Source organism: Eublepharis macularius, chromosome 1 (assembly GCF_028583425.1).
Source record: "Eublepharis macularius isolate TG4126 chromosome 1, MPM_Emac_v1.0, whole genome shotgun sequence".
In the NCBI taxonomy this organism is placed as follows: Eukaryota; Metazoa; Chordata; class Lepidosauria; order Squamata; family Eublepharidae; genus Eublepharis; species Eublepharis macularius.
This window is the reverse complement of record NC_072790.1, coordinates 198,281,622-198,298,349: the sequence shown is the minus strand read 5'-3', so window position 1 is coordinate 198,298,349 and position 16,728 is coordinate 198,281,622.

Below are 16,728 nucleotides of genomic sequence, written 5' to 3'. Positions count from 1 at the left end.
AACTTATTCATCACTCTGGGTGAGACACTAATCTGTCTAGAAGAGCGGTATATAAGCACAGTTACTACTGCTACTACTACTACTTCTTCCTCCAGGAAGTAATGTCTTCGCTCTGGCCATGGGCGTGCTCCAATGCTTTGTGCAGGGCTAATTCTGACCCATTTGGTGGCAAAATTGGCCCCATCAAGTGCAGGAGCATGTTTGTGGCCTGTGCAATGACATCACTTCAGGAAGTGATGTTGTTGTGGCCTGTTGGGAGTGCACCAGCTGTGAACTTTCCTGGGTTGCCTCCTGCCAATCGCCAGTGATTGGCAGATAACAGGGCAACCCCCCAGGAGATTGCGTGCCACTGGTGGGCAACTGGGAAACCTAGATGTGGTATAGCAAAGAAAAGAAAGAGGATAAACCTGCAGGAGGGTAGAGGACAATATCTCTAAATATATTATTTTGTTTATTTTTATAAATATGTATAGATAAATAAAAAGTGCTGTGAGTGCTAAATAAGTGCAATAAATATTTCTAGAACAATAAATAGCGATATAAGTACAAGACAATATAAAGGTCCTTAACACTAGTAAACACCATAGCACAAACTGCTGTCTAGAATCAAAACTGAATACAAAAATGCTCTCATAACACAATGTTTCAAAGTCCAACCGGTGAAAAGATGTTCCAGGAGAATATATAAAGGTGAGGAACTTAAATATCAAGTTAATGTTCACTGTTTTTTCTTCTTTTTCAGGTACAAGGATGTTGCCAAAGATTCTTCAAGATGACAAAACTTACAATAAATTCATAAGTGCTGGAAGGTGGAACCTAATGGGCATTGCCAGCATCTAGATCCCATTTTGTACTTGCACTTTATCAAAGGCTCACAAATTAGCATATTTATAAAAATAGACATAGGAATATTTCTATTATATTATATATTTTATTGTGGAAGTTCTGCTAATAAACAAAATAATATATTTAGAGACAGAGTATTGTCCTATATCTTCAGGCAGGTTTATCCTCTTTCTTTTCTTTGTCAATTTCCTAGAGGTTCCCCTCGGTTTGCCTTTACATGTGGCATAGCTGCAACTCAGTTTCTTTTCTTTCATTAGACCTTCACTCTAACTCTTTTTTTAAAAGAACATAATTTTCTGTCATTCCTGTCTGCTCAAGTGTATGATTTCACTAGTGTTCAGCTATAATAAGAGCACGGGACTCTAATCTGGAGAGCCGGGTTTGATTCCCCACTCCTCCATGAAGCCAGCTGGGTGACCTTGGGCGAGTCACAGTTCTCTGGAGCTCTCTCAGCCCCACCCACCTCACAGGGTGATTATTGTTGTGGGGTAATAATAACACTTTGTAAACCGCTCTGAGTGGGCATTAAGTTGTCCTGAAGGGCGGTATATAAATCGAATGTTTTTATTATCGAATGTTATTATAATGTACTAATCATATTCTTGTGTTGGTGATGAAGATACTCAAGACCCATGTCTCTCTTCTATCACATTTTTTACTAGGCTTGTAGGTACATCTTTCTGTTAGTTCTTTGAATTTCAGGAGGAAAATTCAGATGAACAGTAAGGAAGATGAATGAGGCCCTTAGTAGGGGGGCCTACTGCGAGTGAAATGATCAGGCTTAATTAAAGCTGCAATAACAGTCCTCCCTTTTGTGGCTTCTCAACTCATCGGTATTGGAAGGTATATTTGGGTGAAAGGTAGGTTTCCAGAGGACATCCTGGGAAGGACATCACCATGTCACGCAATGCTCTAGGTTTCACCATGGACTTTTAGGAGGATCTTAGAGGCTCATGCCACTATGCTGACATCACTTCCAGTTTTGTGCCATGATTGATATTGCACTGTGGGTATGATGTCATTCCCCTGGTTTCCACCCCTTCCTTCTCCTGTTGGTTGCCAGACAATGGTGGGCAGAGAAGGACGACCAGAGATTCTTGAGATTTATGAGAACCTTCAGGGACACCATGATTTCTCTCTGCTGTCTGGAAAAAGTTCAGAAGGAGAGATACCACTTTGAATCAACATGTGATGAGTTCACATATTTATAGTTTTAGCTGAAGACATTATGTGCTGTAAAATTATTTTTAAAAATTAAAATGACACTGGTGTTCTTCTTTGGATTCGAAATAAGTTGGTGTTCTGAACTTCATGGCCAAGTGGTGATGTCAACTTGAGCCATTAGTATCAAAATGCAGTGTTGTTGTAACTTCTATGCCAGGTGCACTTTCAATGCATGCTCAACCATAAAAGATATGTGAAACCATTTCAGGTTATTTTTCTTCTGTTGCTAGGATTGCCAGATCTCAGCCTTGAGTCCTGAGACTCAATTTTTTAGGAATCATTCTCAGTACCTCAAAGTGGTGCGTTGAAATTTCAGGGCTGTCAGCTACTTAGCATACTTGATGGCTTTTTCTAAGACTTGACTATATGTTTTCATGTGTTAATTACTGCCTAGGTAAATTGAAGATGGGAAGCAACAATCTATTTTACATTTTGAGAGCCAGTTTGTGTATTGGAGGGGCAGGACTCTAATCTAGAGAACCGGGTTTGATTCCCCACTCATCTGCTTGAAGCCAGCTGGATGACCTTTGGCTCTCTCAGAGCTCTCTCAGTTCCACCCACCTCACAGAGTGATTGTCATGAGGATAATAACACACTTTGTAAACTGCTCTGGGTGTAGCATTAAGTTGTCCTGAAGGGCAGCATATGAATTGGATGTTATATTGTTATTATTTAGCACATTATTTTAATTTGGGTGTGATAAGTAATCCATCTAATCAAAAAAATTTTATTGGTGAATACACACATTCACAGATACCATATGGGGGAATCACTGGCAGCCACTAGTACTGTTAGTCATTGGGACATCGCCAGGCCTTGTCCCATGACGAGGCATGGGCACGAACCACATTACGAACCAAAAAAACCCACGAACCACCTGATCATCGGTTTGTGATCCAGAAGTTCGTGAGAGTCCGTGGCTGACGAACCAGTGTTCGTTGGAAGCCTGGTTTATTGCATTCACCCGTGGTTCATGAAGCCAGACAGTCAGGCACTATCAATCAATTCCCTTGGAAATGGAGCTGGGAGAATGCCTGAACGCTGTCTGCACTCCTTCTGTCGCCCTGGAAACCCGAATCGAAGTCCAGCTTGCCTTGATCAGCAGGTCTTCCTTCCAACCATGGAGCTGCAAATTGGTTACAATTGGTTACATGGGAGAAGACACCGGGGGAGGGAGGGGGGAGGGAGGGGGAAAGAGGGGTGTTCTGTAGCCATGGGCACTCCAATCTCATCCCTGGAAACCCTAATAGGCAGTTCTGACGGCCAACCCCTTGTACACTGGGCCAACGTCAACTGGTGGCTCTAATTGTATTGAGTGAGAGTTTCCTGGGGGCCTCAGATTGGAGAGGTTATAACTCCAAGACCCCTATTGCAATCTTGACCAAACTTGGGTGCTGCTGGAGGAGAGCCTGCTAAACACTCTCTGTGAATATGGGCTCTCTAAGTGCAACAGGGGCCGTTCCGATGCCCATGAACCATGAACCGCGAACCGGTTCAGTAACGGGAAATGTTCGTTATGGTTCGTTTGTTTGGGTATGTCGGCGGCACCGAACCATGAACTGCAGGTTCATTAAATTTTTTTGGTTCATGCCCATGTCTACCCATGACATCACCAGGGCCCATGATTATGCTTCGATGCTAGGGACCTAGCAGCCCTACCAGTTGATGTATTATTGTGCTGGCCTATTGAATGGGTAATGAGTATATGGTTATATTTATATTTTTATCTGATGGTGTGGTCATTTGGCAAGCACTTATTTTTAAATTTTGTTTTCTTAAAATTTGTTAATACATTTCCATCCATGTAACCATATTATACTTGCTATATTTATGTGTATGTTTAGCTCTTTGTAGTACATAACATCTGACTTTGGGTCTGGGTCATGCTTTTGTGTACTCAGGCTTTGTGGCTGGTCACATGATTATTCAGTGAACAAAGGAGATTTCAGGAGAGGCTGTGTTAGTTTATAGTTAAGAGATGGCTTAGGTCTTGAGTAAACAGTATTTTCAGTTAGGCACTTCTGTGTCTCTGGTTCCATTCAAGATTCACAGAACCCTGTATAAGGTTGAAAATAGATAAAACATACTTACAAATCCTATTATGCTAGTTAAGCTGGATATTGACATAGAAAACAGTTGGATTTCAGTAAGATTGCATTACCTGTGGGTGGGGGAGGGCTGTGGTACTGGTCCCATAAAATAGAGACGGAATCCCTAATTTCACTCATATCTGTAGGATTTTTGGTTTATCTTGGTTTCAGTGGATTAAAGATTTTAACCCAAAGTGTTAGACTTTGTGCTGCATCTAATGTGACTTTCTTTTTAAGTTGTATCTGGGCCTAAGCAGAGAAGACGTGTGTATTTGCGTAGTAAGCAAACTGAGGAGAATCTGGCAAATATAAATCCTTCATAATCTTTTAATTTTAGTTAAGAAATCCCATTGAAATATTTTGTCTGTAATCTCTTGCTGGCTGTCATAGTGGGAGTTATGTGTACATAAAGACATCTTTATCTGATGAAGGAGCTTTGTCTCTTGAAAACTCATACCCTGGAAATCTAGTTGGTCTTTAAGGTGCTACTGGGCCCAAATCTTGCTCTTCTATTACAGACCCACACAGCTTCCCACCTGAAACTATCTTAAAAAAAACAGTAAGTAACTAGCTTTCATGTGCTATTGGATTATTTTATATTTAATCCCATAGTATTTTATATTATTTTATATATTCCCCACATCATGGGACGGTACGTGCAAAGCTGGAATAAACAAAAAAGTCAAAGAATTCCTCATGAAGATAATTTAAACTCATTGAAAACTCTGTATAAAATTAATAAATGAAAACCAGATTACATCTTGATCCACAGACTTTGGTTTGGTTCTTACCTCAAGATTTATAACCTCTCTGATTTTGGTTCTTTTTCACAACATTTTTATATAAATGTATTTTGGGTGTTTGAGGTCCCAGCTGAACTCATCCTTGGTTGATTCTTGCTGCAGAGCATACCTGGCTTTTGTGTAGCAGATACTCAGGGCTATCTTTAAAAATGGTCTGGAAGCTGCAGCTAATGCAGAATGCTGTGGTTAAACAGCTGGTCAGGGCCAGCTATCAGGAACATGTGGCCTCAATATAACAGCAATTACACTGGCTACTAATCTGCTCCTAAGCCCAAATCAAGATGCAGGTTCTATTCCTACATGGCTTTAGGACAGGGTATCTGAAGGGCCATCTTCTGCTGAAGAAGATCATAGGCACTGGCCCTCTTGTCTGACCCATCAACCCAAGAAGCTTGATTGGTGGGTACACAGGAAAGGGCCTTTTCTGTGGCAGTCCCATGACTGTGGAACAATCTCCCCAGGGAGTTGCAGCTGGCCTTCTTACTCTCTAGTTTCAGGAGGCTGCTACAGACTATTTTTATTTAGGACAGTGTTTGAAATGAGCCACTTTTGTGTAGTGGTTAAGAGCGCAGGACTCTACTCTGGAGAACCGGGTTTGATTCCTGACTCCTCCACTTGAAGCCAGCTGGGTGACCTTGGGCTAGTCAGGGCTCTCTGGAGCTCTCTCAGCCCCACCCACCTCACAGGGTGTTTTGTTGCGGGGATAATATTAACATACTTTGTAAACCACTCTGAGTGGGTGTTAAGTCATCCTGAAGGGCAGTATATAAATTGAATGTTGTTGTTATTGTTATTATTATTATGTTATTTAATTGTGTTTTTAACTCTGTTTTTAACTGCTGTTTTTGATTTAACATTGTAAGCTGCCTTAAGCACCTTTGGAGGAAAGGCAGCTAGTAAATATTTTAAATAAATAATAATAATAATAATAATAATAATGTTTATTGCATAAATAAATTAATAAATAAATTAATTAAGAACAAAGTAAGAAAGGATCTCAGTTATATGTGATTGTACTGGCATATACTTGTCTTTTAGCAGAGAAGTGCGCTATCATGCTGAAGGATTTTGAGGTCTGGAAACAGGAAAAAGAGTGCAGAGTGAAATAAGCTGAGCTGTCCATTTCAAAAAGTTGTGATTGTAATAGCTGTAATGTGTGAGTTGGGTAGTGTTCTCTTTGTTCTATGCTAAGTCTCTGAAGGGCTTCACTATCTATCTGTGTGTATGTGTGTGTGCTAATTTGGAACAAGGAAGCAAGCAGCTTGTCTATGAGGTAACTACCAGTTACCTCAGAGCTCTAACTGCCTTCAGACTGTCTTCTAACACACTTACCAGATGGGGAGATCCCCCTTCCCCAGTGGTCTCATGATCCATATGATTATACTTACTGGGAAAAATGGTTAAGCAACTGAGCTAAATGACCCAAAATATGAAATGAAGTAAAAATCCTGACTGGTTGATGCAGCCAAATGGTCAAATCACATTATGTCATGTTCAAAGTAGCCAGGAAATAAATCACCACTAGTACCTTAAATACAGCAAAAGCCTTTTAAAACACTCATTTTGAAACATAATTAAAGCTATTTTCATAGAATTAATTTTGATTTGTAAAGGTCACCACCAGGTGAGTTTCCCCCACAAACTTCATGTGGTTTAACAATCTTGAGGATACTTGTAAAAATATTTTCTAGAAGTTCATTCAAATTCAGATTTTCATGTAGGTAGAGATGTGCAGTGGGGGCATCTCGGGGAGCCAGTTAGACATAAATAAAATTACATGGGGGCAGCCTTTGGAGGTAGGAATGGTCTCGGTGTTCATTTGAACACTTCTGCCTCAACAAATAATGGACTTTGGGAGTGGGAAAATTATAGTTGCCATGTTATGGTTTGGCCAAGTATGAACGTATACGGCCTTGTAGTTAGGACCAGGAAGATCTGGGTAAAATTTCTCACCCAGCCTTGGTTTAGGGGGGTACCTAGTTCCTTTTAGTGCAGCATGCATGGTTGCTAACACCCAGGTGGTGGCTGGAGATCTCCTAGGATTATGACTGATTTCTAGACAACAGAAATCCATTCTCCAGTAGCCAGGAGAAAATGGCTGCTTTGGAGGGTGGACTCTGGCATTATATCCCACTGAGGTCCCACCCATCCCCAAACCCTGCCCTCTCCAGGCTCCACCCCACAAATCCCCAGGAATTTCCCATCCTGGAGCTAGCAATCCTAATTTCACATGGTTGTTGTGAAGATCAAATGAAGGAAAAAAGAGCCATGCGTGCCTCCTTCAGCTCATTGGAGAAATGGAGGATTTTTTTAAAAAATCTGGGCATATCCATAGGTGCTTTCAGCAGGAGGTAGATTTGTGGAAAGATGGCCAGCAGCTTGTAAGGCCTAGTTTGAGTGTTTGTCTCTCTTCTATTGCAGGTACTTAAAACCTGGGTGTGGTCAGGGACACAAGCCCTTGGAGATGAGCTAAAGGAAAGAGCCAAACAGTACATGGTACTCTTGGCACTAAGACCATGGCTCACAATCTGTGGCCTGGTGGCCAACCCAGCCAAGGACATTTTATGTAGCTTTAAAAAACAACAACATTTGTTTATGATGTGTTATGTTTGTTTAAATTATTTTAGTATTTGTACACTGCTTGCATTCCCATTGTGGAGAAAAGTGTGATAAAAATATGCTAAGTAAATAAAAAAAATATGAGTCAGAAACTTGCAAGGAAAATTCACCTTGATACATCAATAAAGAGTCATGTAAATTAGCCTTACTGGCTTCTTAAGTACTTCCCTATCCTCTGTCCCAGTGTGCAATCTTGAAAAAGCTGATTTCAAATTCTGCTGCCAGGCAGAATCAGTAGCAAGACTACTGGCTATTTGGACAGTTGATGCATCAAATGTATGATGGGAGAAAACAATTTTACCACACAAAATAGGAGAGCTTGCCAACAAGAAATAACCTCATTCTTCTCTCCAAGATGATGCTTATCTATTTGAGAAAAAAACTAGGCCTCTTTGTCCATTTGACCACTGAAGGTGATGTTTACAAAAGCATGTAGCACAAATACACCAATTAAGTCTGTCAAAGGAACATTTCACCATTTCCTTAGATATAAAGTCATTCCTTTTGAAGAGGGAGAAACATTGCAAATAATAATTACTGTGCTAGGAGGAGCTTAATGAGGCATGGATAACCTTAGGCCATGTTCTTCAAAAGGGCCCAAATAAAGGGACTACTAGATGTTACCACAGAACAGATTGTACATTTCTATTACTGCTGTTGAACAATAATCTTTAAATAACCTGCTTGTGCAGGAATGCCTTGGCTCAGGTGAACTCAGTGATCTGGTACCCTTTCACCTTTATACATTCGCTGAATGAAACAAAGTCTGGGGAACATTCTAAGAAAAACATGATTCTCATCATGATCCTGTCAAATCAGGACATTGGATTTTTCTCACTCTCCAGATGATAATTTTCTGCATTTTGCACCTCTGCTCTATCAAGCTTATTACAACATGTATTATATTATGTATTATTACAACATGTATTATATAATCCTGACACTCTAATTTGCAATACCCCTCCTACCCTCTGCCTAGATTATAAAGACCCCTACCATTTTCCACTTGTATTATGACAAAGGGAGCTTTGACTCAAAAGCTCATACCCTGGAAATCTAGTTGGTCTTTAAGGTTCTACGGGATCCAAAACTTGCTCTCCTTCTGCAGACCAACATGGCTACCTACCTGAATCTAACACAGTAAACATAGTATGTGATATCAGAAGTGACTTTGACCTTGCTTTGAAATAAGTTGTATTGTTGCTTCAGGTGTTTGTAGGCCTGCACAGAGGTGGTGTAGCTCACTGGCAGAGTGCATAGCTGGGATCAGTTCCTGGTACCTCTACATTAAAAACTAAATCAAATCTGCATGCGTGCAGGACTGCCAAAGAACCTGGAGACATTGTCCCCATTTTTGTATGTCACTTAAAGCACTATTTCCAAGGGTTATTCCTTTCAGGTTACAGAAACTGTCTTGAGAGACAGGACTGACAACGAGATTCTGTTACCTACTGACCTCTGCTTGGATCTTACCCTAGCAACCAGGTTTGGCAGTCCCAAGGTGGTGTCTGGAGATCTCCTGGAATAAAAATGATCAGTTCCTCTGGAGAAATTGACTGCTTTGAAGGATGGAATACATGGAATGATACCCCACTGAGATATTACCCCTCCCCAAATCCTGCCATCCCCAGGACCCATCCCCAGTATACTCCAGGAATTTCTCAACCTGGAGTTGGGAACCCAAATAGCAATTCATTTAAGTTTTGATTGCTCAAGCTTAAAGTGGCCATCCATATATTGCTTAAAACCAGTTGCAGCAGCTGTGTTAACTCTTTTCCTTAACAGAGACAAGTAGGAAAATGCGGTTTGTCTTGCATTGCACCAGTTTTACAGCTCAAGAGCACATGGCTTGCTTGTGAAACCCTCCCAAACATGGGAAGGTTTCAGCAACTCACTTGGCCAGATTATTTGTAGAACAGAGTTGTTTTATAGATGGCCTGTTCTTTGAAAAGCAAATAGGATGACTCACTGCCATTGCTTAGAGCTGACTGAGGATTCTTTTTAAAATTAAACATCCTTGGAGTTGTTCTTCAAGCCGCCTTGGCCACATTTTTTCTTTTTTTTGGACAAATGCACACTCAGGTACTGAGAGCCTATTACTGAGGCCGCTGTCAAAGAGATGAATGAAAAATGAACATGGTTGCAACCAGAGTTCAGAGGTGTTTTTTTTTTTAACCTGCTTTAAAATTGGTTAGAAACAAGGAAGCCTTCCTCCAAAATAAGAGAAATTTTGGCCAGCCTGAAGCCCCACTTGGCTTGTACATGAATGCTGGTATTCAGTAGGCCTCCTCATTCAGTGTATCTTCCTGGCCACAGGTGGCGAAGGATAGGAACTGTCGTGGATGACTCTTTGAAAGAAATAATTTACTGGGAACTTGACCTGCTGGTTAGTAAACTGTTATTTTCTGAAAACACAGACATTTGAAGGATACAATGAAGGACCAGTACATTCTCAGCAATGGTGGAGTTTTACAATGTTTACAATGATGTGTTTGTGCCTTCCATGATGGTACACTCAAGGTTATCACCAAAACCAGAGCCAAGATATCAAGTTCTCTCCCCTATAATGCTTCAAGACAGTTGCCCACACTATTTTTTTACAACCTCACCAGTTATAACTAGTAATGTTGGGCATGGAGAAAGAAACAGAGAATGGATCTAAGCATTATTAGGAAAGGGAGAAAAACTTGACACAGCATTGCCATTTTCAGAGGCAGCCCCACGTCATATCGTCCAGTTCCACTTCCAGGAATGTTATTATTTGCTTCGTGCTTGCTATGGCATTTTTTTCCCTTTTACACTTCCCCACCTACGTCTTCTAGTATAAATGTCAAACCATTTGCTGTTTGCCATGTCCTAATAGCAACAAAAAATCCTTTTTGTGCAGTTGTGATATATTACATTCTGTATAAGGAACTTGAAACATTTCTTTTGAAAAACCTCTTATCACAGCGTCTTGCCTCATTTATCTTCTCTCTCTCTCCCTTCAAGTGTGTTTTCCAAGAAATAATTTGCAGGAAAAAATTGTCATACAGGTGGGAGTCTTCAGCTAGGATGATTTAAATTAAACTTAACCTGAGGCATAAGACTCGAAGTGACGCTGGAAGGGAGGGCCAGCCTGGCATATGAAAGGGTTAACCAGATAGCAATTTGTCCATTGTCTCTCTATTAATATCAGTCACCAGCTTAGCACTCATCACCTTTTCCAAGCAGTCACCCTTCAGCTACAAGTGGCGCCATGAACAAGCCAGATGTGATCTCGCCTCTGTTTTCTTTTCATAAACTTTTGAAAATTCATTAGAAGGGGAGAGGGAGACCAAGGGAACAAAGAAAATTGTTTATTTTGTTGAATTTTTGCAAGTATTTAAAATGGAGGAAGGATGGCATTTTTGTTGGGCCCTTTTTTTTGACCTTAGATTCATTAATTTTTTTAAAAAAAAATGTTTGGGGTTACAGAAGGGATTTTAAAAAAGGTAAAGGTGGTCCTCTGTGCAAGCACTGAGTCATTACTGACCCATGGAGGGACGTTGCATCACGACATTTTCTTGGCAGACTTTTTACAAAGCGGTTTGCCATTGCCTTCCCCAGTCATCTACACTTTACCCCCAGAAAACTGGGTACTCATTTTACTGATCTCAGAAGGATGGAAGGCTGAGTCAACCTTGAGCTGGCTCCCTGAACCTGGCTTCCACCAGGATCAAATTCAGGTCTTGAGCAGAGCTTGGACTGTAGTACTGCAGCTTACCACTCTGCACCACAGAAGGGACTGGAGGACAACAAAGCCAACTTGTTGTATACAAAGCCAACTTGTTGTATACAAAGCCAACAGGAGGACATAAAAGACTATGTAAGTCCCACTTCTAAGATGGGAGATGACTGTGAATGACATTACATTGTCATTATTGAAGTGTAATCAGGCAGTCGCCTCTTAGCAGCAACCTCTCTCCATTAGTAATATGAGGTCAATTGTAGTAGCCTATATTACAGAGTCGTTGTAAGGATTATTAAGAAAATATATGTAAAGTGTTAAATAAAGAAAGCCTGCCCAGTTTTTGACTTATCAAGCTGAACTCAGCTTGCTGGACATGTGTAGTGGTCTATCTGTTATTCCAGAATGTCTTGAATTGCAAGAAAAAGAGGGTTGCTAAGTATCTGGCAGGGCACAATAGTAGTAGGTGAAATTTAGTTAGGTGGGAGACAGGTTGTTTAGGTCTGATATTACACATAACACTACATAAAGTACATTATGTTCTGAGTATTTATTAAGCTCCATATGGTTGTTGTGGGTTTTCCGGGCTGTATTGCCGTGGTCTTGGCATTGTAGTTCCTGACGTTTCGCCAGCAGCTGTGGCTAGCGTCTTCAGAGGTGTAGCACCAAAAGACAGAGATCTCTCAGTGTCACAGTGTGGAAAGGATGTTGGCAGGTCATTTATATCTACTCAGGAGGGGTGGGGTTGAGCTGATGTGCTAAGCACATCAAGCACCAATCCATATGCAAAAGAACCTCCTCAGGATACAGTGAAGCCTCCCTCCATTAGCATTCCACACCCTGGGAAACTCTTACAGGATGACTCAGCTCAACCCCACCCCTCCTGAGTAGATATAAATGACCTGCCAACATCCTTTCCACACTGTGACACTGAGAGATCTCTGTCTTTCGGTGCTACACCTCTGAAGATGCCAGCTGGCGAAACGTCAGGAACTACAATGCCAAGACCACGGCAATACAGCCCGGAAAACCCACAACAACCATCGTTCTCCAGCCGTGAAAGCCTTCGACAATACATTAAGCTCTGTATGTTTATACATAAGCATCTGTAGACCTGTCCGCTTTCATCATCATTTGGTTGCCCTTATTATGACACAGGCCATTTCCACACACATTGAATAATGCACTTTCAATGCACTTTTGCAATCCTTTTGAAGTGGATTTTTTGTTCCACACATTGAAAATCAGTTTCAAAAGTTCACTAAAGAGTATTGAAAGTGGATTATCCAACGTGTGTGGAAGCAGCCACAATGTGAAAGAGTAATTTCAGATAGCAGCTTCTGTAGGAAGGGGGTATTTTCTTGCTTTCAGTATGCTGTTGTGTGTCTTAAAAAAAAGAAGAGCTAAGACTGTCTGTCCAGAGTTGATGGAGGGCAGTGGGGAAGGAGAGGACCACCATTTTACTTTGAGTTCAAGTCCCCAAGTAAGTTTTTCTAGCATTGGCCTGGGAACCAAACTTCCTATGAAATCAGATTTCTGTGACTGCAGTTCTCAGTCTATCTACTGATAGAGATGGGGATGAACCACAAAAAAACCGAACCATGAGGTTCATGGTTTGTGGGTTTTCACGAACCAGGAAACACGAACTGGCACGAACTGGGGCCAGTTTACAAACCAGTTCGTGGGGTTTAAATGCTCCTTTCCAGCTGCTTAGCAGTGGCAGGGAAAGAGCATTTGACAGTTTAAAGGGCCCTTTCCTGCCTTGCAAGCGGCAGGTCTATTTAAACTATCAGCTGGTAGGCGGCAGGGGGGCATCCCTTCTCGCTGCTTGCCAGCTGATAGTTTAAAGGGACCTGCCGGCTGCAAGCGGCAGGGCCCTTGAAAATGCCCAAACCTTAGCCCCCCCCAGCCCCAGCCCCAGCCCCACACTTAACTTGCCCTGCGGGCCCACGGTGCCCTCCCCCTCCTCCCGTGAGGGGAAGGAAGGCTGTTTTTGGCCTCTTTTGTCGCTGCGTGGGCCCGCAGGGTGGTGGAAGAGGCTGAAAACAGCCTTCCCACCCCTCAAATGGCCACCACTGTGGCAGGGAGGCCATTTTTGGCCTCCTCCACTGCCCTGTGGGCCCACGCAGTGGTGGAGGAGGCTGAAAACGGCCTTCCCACCCCTCAAATGGCTTCCGTGGAGGCCATTTGAGCAGGGAGGCTGTTTTTGGCCTCCTCTGCCACCCTGCGCGCCTGCAGGGTGGCAGAGGAGGCCTTTCTGCCCCTCGCAGGAGGAGGGAGAGGATGCCGTGGGCCCGCAGGGCAAGGTAAGTGTGGGGCTGGGGTTGGGGGGCTGGGCAATTTAAAGGGCCCTGCAGCATGCAAGTGGCAGGTCCCTTTAAACTATCAGCTGGCAGGTGGCAAGCCAGCTGCCGTGTGCCAGCTGATAGTTTAAAGAGACCTACTGCTTACAAACCGCAGGAAAAGTTTATATGGCTATTTCCCTGGGCTTCCATGAACCATTGGTTTGTGAATTGCAAACCAGCCTGGTCCATGCGTTTTTTGGGGTCGTAATTCGATTTGTGCCCATCTCTATCTACTGACACTAAAAATTAACAATATATATTTGGCCATAATGCTTGGGAAAGGAGGGGGAGGGGGGTTAAACGCTTTACCTCCTGTGTGTTTTCTCTGATCAAAAATAATTCATCCTGCAGCTACTTTTCGACCCAGCTGAGAAAAAATACTGGTGCTGGTACTCTACTGTCTTATTTAATTAACAAAGGTTAAAACATGTGTGTGTGCGCACCATTTTTGATCAAGGAAATCATGGCAGGAGGGGGAATTAACCCACCTTCCCTAGCACTGTGGCCCTGATCCCTATTCCTTTGCCCTGCAAGCCTTCTTTTTCACATCCCTACCCCCCTGTCATGAATTTCCTGCATCACATGTCCTTTGGCCTTTAGACTTTCTTTCCTGAAACCGGTCTCTAAGGTGGATTATGTTTAACTTGATTGAAAGCAACCCATTGAAACAATTACAAATATTTGTACAAAGTATCAACAACCAATATACAAAAAAGACCAGGGCCATTTTCACACGTCTTCTCCCCATCCCCAAAAATAGTGCAAAACTTACAGAACGATGCGCCTTCATGGCACGATTTCCAGACATGACTTTGCTTTGTGGTGCGATGACGTCAGAAAATGTGCTACAAAGCAAAGTCATGATGGAAAATTGTGCCATGAAGGTGCGTTGTTCTGTAAGTTTTGCACTATTTTTCAGGAGCGGAAGACGTGTGGAAATGGCTCACAGCAAGTGGCCAGTCTGCTATTTTTGTATTTTCTTGAAAAAAATTTAATTCTAAAAATAGAAAATTCATAGTTTTGCATATTGATGTCATCAGCATGACACTAACTTGGACCCAGCAATGCGCAAGCAGAAATATAAATGAACGTAACTCCGTTCAGCTTGTGCAAGATCTTGTGCATCACCGGATGTTTTCTTTCCTATATATTGTAGTGATCAGGAATTGGTTGCCCAAGATCTTGTGCAAGCAGAAATACAAGTGTGGATAAAACAAGTTCGATTTAGTGCAGGTAGCTACCAATCTTTTCCTTAAGTTTTTGCCTGTGCAAGTGCTGTAGCACTGGATCCAACCCACTGTTTCTGGTTTGAGCCATGATTCTCACAATATGAAATAGACCTATGAAACGTGTCTATTTTTATCCCACCCTTTCTCCAAGCAGTTTAGAGTAACATATAGCTCTATCCTCTTGTGTTTCCTCTTATGTCCTCCTATCTTCACTATAACCTGTGAGATAGATTAAGTTGACAGAGAGAGTGATTGGCCCAAGGTCACTTACTTTGCAATCCTAAACAGAGTTGTACCCTTCTAAATCGATTCTGAGCTTCATGGCTGAGACAGAACCTACTTATTCATATTCCGGCACTCTAAGCATTGCACCACAACACCTCTCTGGAAAGAGGCATTCTTAGGCTCCCATTGTATGGTTACACTGCAGCTACCATAATGTTTGGAGGCTTAGAACCCCATGGTCAGGCCTTCACAAAAATTATATACCTTCCCTCCCATATGGCTAATCACTGGGAAGCACCTGTATAATTGACTCCATCCACATCATTCCAGGCTTTGAAATGTTTTCATGGTGGCATAGGAAGAAGAGGTGGCATTGTTGGGTTACCAACCTCAAAGTGAAGTCTGGAGTTCTCCTAGAATAACAACTAATCTCCAGATTACAGAGATCAGTTCCCCTGGAGAAATTGGCTGCTTCAGAAAGTGGATTCATTGTAATCATATCCCTGCTGAATGTCCTTCCCTCCCCAAATGACACCATCACAAGGCACTGCCCCCAAATCTCCAGGAATGATCCAAGTTGATGTTGGCAACTGTGGCAATTAGGGTTGCCAGGGACTGGGAGTCCCTTGGCAGGGGATCCCCAGGTCCCCATAGTCTCATGGCGGGGAACTGGGAACCGTCACTTACCCCGGCTTCCCTTCTCTGCGCGCGCATAATCCCGGCTCACATGATGATGTCACTTCCGCAAGTGATGTCATCACATGGGGGTCAAAGGGCACCCCTGGGTCAAAGGCACCCTTGTTGCCACCACCCACCCGCAACCCACACAGGGACCACAGTGGTGAGAGGTGGTGGTGGCGGTGGAAGTTACAAGAGTGGCCTGCTCTTGCCACCGCCTGCCCGCCCACTTGCCAGCTTGCTTCCTGCTCGCCTGTCCGCTCACCTGCCCGCTTGCACCGTGACCATGTCCTGCACAAGGGCCACCGAGGCGAGAGGTGACAGCGAGCGGTGGTGGTGACAAGAGCGGTATGCTCTTGCTGCTGCTGCTGCCTGCTCTCGTGGCGTTGGAGCACGCCTCTGCCTAGGGAGCGCACCCCTCACCAGCCAGGTAAGTAGGGGCAGGAGGAAAGGGTGGGATCTTGGGATCCCCCACCCCTGGTGGGGGAATGGCAAGTCCAGTGGCAATCAATGGATAGATAGAATCTCAGTTGCTAAAGGGACCATACTACAGGGACCATTTTTGCTTTGTGATGGAGACTTAAAGCAGAGTGAATGCAATAGTTAAAATATATTTGCTGTAGAAATCCATGCCTGGAAAAGGTTTCCACATAACACAAAAGATTGCTTTCAACATTTTGAATAGTCAGTTTGTTCAAAAAACACATCAACTCACTTGCCCTATTTTTCTTTAATATTATATTTGCTTTCTGACTGTTGAAGAACATTCTGGTTCCTTATCTTTGAATACTTGTGCAGTAAACGTGTGTTAAACAACTTCCAGTGTTTCCTTCTATAGGCATTTACATTTGGCCAATCAATCTGATTACGACAGAAACAGAGGAAACCAATTTATGTGGGCTGCTTTGTTCCCTTCATGTTATGGTCTATTATCTCCCCCAGCCTGTGTTTACGGAATGC